The 6,556-nt window shown below is 38.7% G+C and overlaps 1 non-coding gene across 1 annotated transcript; it reads left to right on the top strand.

The window, feature by feature from the left end:
- The first annotated feature begins 5,142 nt into the window (after positions 1-5,142).
- On the top strand, positions 5,143-5,252 carry LOC120106102. The gene has a single exon (XR_005508351.1). It is a non-coding gene; the product is annotated as a small nucleolar RNA R71 (small nucleolar RNA).
- The last annotated feature ends 1,304 nt before the right edge of the window (positions 5,253-6,556 follow it).

The following is a 6,556-nucleotide window of genomic DNA, read 5'->3' as shown; positions in this document are numbered from 1 at the left end:
ATCATTAAATACATGTGCGGGGATCTAATAATAGATCTCTGATCAGTCATAGTACGCATGTATTCCTTGCCTTAATAGTTACACAAACTCAATAAAAATACATGTGCATTTGCTTAGAAAAGAATGCAATTTTTTTTTTTTTTCAAAATACTTCCCTCCCCCAACTTAAACATTGCATTGTCCTCAATGTAATAGATACAAGAAAGCTATAATGAAAGACAGTAGAGAAAATAATATTGAAGAGAAGAAGAATACCTTGAGCTGTTGATATCCAGAAAATAAAACCTACAAAACTAGAAAAATAATCCTAACTAACATACACATACCTTTGCCTTCATGCTCAGTCATAAGAAGGCTCCCCCAAGGAAAAGGAGTCCTCTTCATCTGCAAAATTCTCAATAAAAGGTTTTAACCTATGTCCATTTACCTTAAAAATTCTACCATCCCATGGATTCTCAATCTCAACCGCCCCATGTGGAAAAACAGTTTTTATAATGTAAGGACCTGTCCATCTCGATCGCAACTTACCAGAAAATAGATGTAAGCGGGAATCATATAAAAGAACTTTTTGCAAAGGTTCAAAAGATTTTTTTTAAAATTGATTTATCATGTAAGATCTTCATTCTTTCTTTGCAAATTTTAGCATTGTCATAAGCATCTCTGCGAATCTCATTAAGCTCGTTTAATTGCAATTTTCTAGCTAGACCGGCATCTTGTAAATCAAAATTCAATTTTCTAATTGCCCAATACGATTTATGTTCTATTTCTACAGGCAGATGACACGCTTTTCCATAGACTAGCCGGTAGGGAGACATGCCAAGAATGGTTTTGTATGCAGTACGATAGGCCCATAATGCATCTGATAGTTTCGAGGACCAATCTTTTCGTGATGGGTTCACAGTTTTCTCTAAAATACGCTTGATCTCCCTATTGGCTAATTCTACTTGGTCACTAGTTTGCGGGTGATATGGGGTAGCAACTTTGTGGGTGACACCATACTTTTTTAATAATGTCTCAAAAGGCTTATTACAAAAGTGTTTTCCACCATCACTAATTATGACCTTAGGCATCCCAAATCGTGAAAAAATATTTTCTTTTAAAAACTTTAGGACGGGTTTGTGATCATTGGTCTTACAAGCGACAGCTTTTACCCATTTGGATACATATTCGACCCCAACTAAAATGTACTCATATCCAAAAGACGGTGGAAATGGGCCCATAAAATCGATGCCCCATATATCAAAAATTTCAATAGCAGTAATGGGCTGAAGAGGCATCATTTGCCTACGAGTTAGACTCCCAACACGTTGACATGGATCACATGTCCTGCAGAACTCGTGGGTATCTTTGAACATAGTGGGCCAATAGAAACCACATTGCAAAACTTTTGCAACAGTTTTCTTAGAGGCAAAGTGTCCACCGCAAGCATCAGTGTGGCAGAAAGAAAGTACACTTTGTATATCATGATCCGGTATACATCGTCTAAAAATTTGGTCATTGCAATATTTAAATAAATAGGGTTCGTCATAGTAATAATTCCTCACTTCGCGCAAAAAAAATTTTCTATCTATCGACCCCCAATGCTCCGAAATCCGGCTTGTAACAAGAAAATTTACAATATCTGCATACCATGGTATACTAGAAAGTGCAAACAACTGCTCTTCAGGGAATGAGTCCTTGATGGGAAACTGTGGCACTGAATCATGAAAAACTAGCCGTGATAAATAGTCAGCAACCACATTCTCTACTCCCTTTTTATCTTTAATAGTGATGTCAAATTCTTGGAGTAGAAGTATCCATCGTATTAAGCGTGGTTTGGCCTCTTTCTTGTCCAGCAAATATTTTAACGCTGCATGGTCTGTGAAGATAACAATAGGAGCACCAAGGATATAAGAGCAAAATTTATCTAAGGCAAATACTACTGCAAGCAATTCCTTCTCGGTGGTGGTGTAATTCATTTGAGCATCGTTTAAGGTTTTGCTTGCATAGTAAATGACATATGAATTATTATCCTTGCGTTGTCCTAGGACAGCTCCTATCGCATAGTCGCTAGCGTCGCACATAATCTCAAAAGGTAATGACCAATCAGGTGGTCGCACAATGGGTGCAGTGCTAAGCATAGACTTCAACTTTTTGAATGCCTCCTGACAGGTTTCAGTCCAATTGAATGGTGTATCAAGGGATAGGAGATTACATAATGGTCGAGATATGACACTAAAGTCCTTGATGAACCTCCTATAAAATCCGGCGTGACCCAAAAATGATCTAACATCTCTAACCGTCTTGGGTGCAGGTAGCTTAGCAATTAAATCAGTCTTAGCTCTATCTACTTCCATGCCCTTCGATGAAACAATATGTCCTAAGACAATTCCCTTTGGCACCATGAAGTGGCATTTCTTCCAATTCAGTATCAAATTCTTTTCCATACATCGAGCTAAGATAGCTTGTAAATGTGACAGGCAATCATCAAATGTATCGCCAAAAATGGAGAAGTCGTCCATGAATACTTCCAAAAATTTATCGTTCATATCTTCAAAGATGCTGAGCATGCATCTTTGGAATGTTGCAGGTGCATTACACAACCCGAATGGCATTCGTCGGAAAGCAAATGTGCCAAAAGGGCAAGTGAAGGTAGTCTTCTCTTGATCTTCCGGTGAAATTTTAATTTGATAATATCCCGAATAGCCATCGAGAAAACAATAGAAATCATGCCCTGCAACCCTCTCCAATACTTGGTCTAGGAAGGGTAGAGGAAAGTGATCCTTTCGTATGACCAAATTCAGCTTTCGGTAGTCAACACACATGCGCCAACTCGTCGGGACACGAGTTGGAACTAGTTCACCTTGTTCATTTTCTACTACCGTCAAACCCGATTTCTTAGGAACGACTTGAGTAGGGCTTACCCACTTGCTGTCGGAAATTGGATAAATAATACCCATGTCAAGCAACTTGAGGACTTCTGCCTTAACCACATCTCTCATTGTAGGATTTAACCTTCGTTGCATTTGCCTTGTGGTTTTGGCATTGTCCTCCAAATATATCCGGTGCGTGCATATTAAGGGGCTAATTCCCTTCAAATCGGCAATAGACCACCCTAAGGCTCCTTTATGATTCTTTAAAACATCAATTAATTTTCTTTCTTGGGTATGATCAAGTCCAGATGAGATGATTACAGGAAAAGCATCTTCGGGTCCAAGAAAAGCATACTTAAGTTCCTTTGGTAAGGGTTTCAATTCGAGCTTGGGTGCTTGCTCATGGGATGGTACTATTTTCACCTCTCGAGGCGACAATCTCTCAAATTCTCCTACTTTTGGTCTCCACCCATTGACCATCTTGATATCCAGATTATCCACAATAGGTGTGACTGACAAATCATCATCATTGGTTCCATTAGGACACCAATCAATTAAGCTATCATTGAATGGGTCGTTAATTGCTTTAGCTAACAAATAATCTTCTGCGATGGTTTCAACCCAATCAACCTCCTTACTCTCTTCGGGATCATTGGGTTGTTTGCACACATTAAAAATGTTCAATTCTAAGGTCATGTTACCAAAAGAAAGCTTCATGACGCCATTCCTACAATTTATCAATGCATTAGAAGTTGCAAGAAATGGACGTCCTAAAATGACCGAAATCTGAAACTGTGAGTTCGAAGCCGGATGTGTGTCCAATACAATAAAATCAACAGGAAAGTAGAACTTGTCTACTTGGACTAATACATCCTCGATAATCCCCCTTGGAATTTTAACTGACCTGTCAGCTAATTGCAAAGTGATGGAGGTTGGCTTCAACTCACCTAAACCAAGTTGCTCATATACAGAATATGGCAACAAATTCACACTCGCCCCTAAATCTAACAATGCTCGCTCTATCCTAAAGTTGCCTATGATGCATGAGATGGTTGGGCAACCTGGATCTTTATATTTAAGGAGAATGTTGTGCTGCAAAATAGCACTCACATTTTCAGTTAAAAATGCCTTCTTCTTAACATTTAATCGGCGCTTAACAGTACACAAGTCCTTCAAAAATTTGGCATATGAGGGTACTTGTTTGATTGCATCAAGAAGAGGTATGTTGATCTTTACTTGTTTAAAAAGCTCAAGAATTTCAGAATTAGGTTCGAGCTTTTGCAACGGCTTTAACCGTTGTGGAAAAGGTGGAGGAAAAGGACATTCAACTTTCTCGGTAGAAGTTGGGACCTCAACTTCTTCTTTGTCCCTTTCATCAGCTTTGGGAGCATCAGAATTAGAAGTGACCTGCGGTCTCAATGGGATGGTCTGATTAATGACTTTTCCGTTACGCAAAGTCATGATGCTCTTTGCATGTTCTGTATGCGAACTAGAAGGAGCCGTATTATTACTACCGTGCACTTGTGGATTAGGTTGGAGTTGAGCTGGAAGCTTACCCTTCTCTTGGGTACTTAGGACGGTAGTCAACATCGACAATTGGTTCCTTATATCTTCAAAATTTCGAGTATTTTGAGCATTGATATTAGCTTGACCTTGTAGAAAAGTTTGTATAGATTGCAAGGTATCCTCAATATTTGACTTCTGAGAGGGTGGTGATGCAAAAGTAGGATGTGCAGGTGGAGGAGCTGAATGGTGTGACTGTTGAGGATGATCATTTCTCCACCTAAAATTTGGATGATTCTTCCAACCAGGGTTATAGGTATTCGAGTATGGATCGTTATAAGGCTTTTGGTAGGAGTTCATAGCATTTGCTTGATCGTGTAAGACTTCTTTGAATGCCGGTATGGTGGGACAATCTGTAGTAGTATGACCCGACATATCGCAGATACCACAACACTCGTTTCTAAGCTCTATAGTCTTGACAGGCTCAACCTTTCTAAGCTCAATTTCTTCTACCTTCCTAGTGAGGGCTGCCATTTTAGCATGAAGATCATCCTCAGTTCTGAGGTTGTAAAGGCCTCCCTGTACAGAGCTAGTAGGCTTAGGCAAAGACTTGTTATTTCTATCCCCGTTATCCCAAAGTTGGGCAGTCTCCGCAAGAGAATCCAAATATTCCCACGCTTCATCAGGGTGTTTTTCTAAAAATCTACCATTGCACATGGTCTCTACAAACTGTTTCAACTGTGGAGATAAACCTTCATAAAAGAAGCTAATGGTTCTCCAGGTTTCGAACCCGTGATGAGGGCATGAGAGAAGAAGGTCTTTAAATCTTTCCCAACATTCATAAAATGTTTCATTATCTTTTTGTTGGAAATTGCTAATATGTCTTTTTAAAAAGTTGGTCCTTTGTGTGGGAAAGAACTTCTTCAAAAATTCTCTCTGCATATCTTGCCAATTTCTTATTGATCTAGGTCGCAAAGAGTTTAGCCATGTTTTGGCCTTATCCTTTAGAGAGAAAGGAAACAATGTCAATTTGAGGACATCCTCGGTGACATTTGGCACTCTAAATGTAATGCTCAATTCTTCAAAATCCTTTAAATGAAGATACGGACTTTCGGACTCTAACCCATGAAACTTGGGCAGCAATTGGATTACCCCTGGTTTTATGTCAAAATGTCCTACATTATCAGGAAAAATTATGCATGAAGGCTGACTAGTCCTAGCCGGTTGTAGGTATTGTCTTAGAGTCTTAACATGGGGTTCTCGTTCTCGATTGTGGTGACTCCCCGCATCTTCATTTAAATCAGCCATCTCACAAGGTGTGAGATACTGCGAAGGAATTTCAGGGGTATGTCCTAAGGGATGATCTAAAGTTGTACGACTTAATCGACCAGTGTCGTCCCTATTCCACTTTAGCATGCAAAATATTTCCCTCTCTTTTTTTCTTTTTTTTTAATTATAAGTACCAACTAAAGATAACCTAAAACGACACCCTAAAACAAAAATCTATTCACAATCAAACATGCAACAAAACATTACACCTCAATTTCTAATATTTTTCTTAAATTTCTAGACAGCTCCTAACTGGTTTGAAGAGGGCACCTAAGCCTCCAATCCGGTCTAATGAACCGAGTTGACCAGATAAGCTCCCAGATAAGTGGAGGGGTCACGATGCGTTCGCAAAGGTCCCACTTAAAACCCACTTGCCTCGAACAGATGAACTGTCTCCCTTATAGGGACAAAGCTTGCCTAGACATCAACTAAGCCACAGAGCGAAATTGGTGCAACTTTCGGTGGTCTTCGTCCTATTGAGCTCGAATGTCCTTAGGGGCCAACGTCTAGTTGATTTTAGTTAAGCTTAGGATATTTATGCACTGGGGTGATTTTTGGGCTAAGGACGAGTGATGAAATCCCGACCTTATCTTTTTATATGGGTTCAGCCCTTAGAATATTTTATGCTGATGCCTTATACTATATGCAACAATCAAGAGATTTTTTTTTTAATGTTTTATAACATGACATTAAATTTCATTGAATAGGTGATCAAGCAAATTATTTATTTATTTTTTTTTTAAATTTTATGAGTTGAAGTCTGAAATTTGAAATTTGAATTTTGAAATTTAAAATTTTTATACTTTTAGGTTTTCCCTCTTTTTTTTATTTTTGAATAATCACCCTTGATCTTTTCTTAAGGTTTTTTTTTC

The sequence above is a fragment of the Phoenix dactylifera genome, unplaced genomic scaffold (assembly GCF_009389715.1).
Source record: "Phoenix dactylifera cultivar Barhee BC4 unplaced genomic scaffold, palm_55x_up_171113_PBpolish2nd_filt_p 000462F, whole genome shotgun sequence".
NCBI lineage: Eukaryota > Viridiplantae > Streptophyta > Magnoliopsida > Arecales > Arecaceae > Phoenix > Phoenix dactylifera.
Note: the sequence above shows the minus strand (reverse complement) of the source record. Positions and strands in the feature narration are given on the sequence as shown.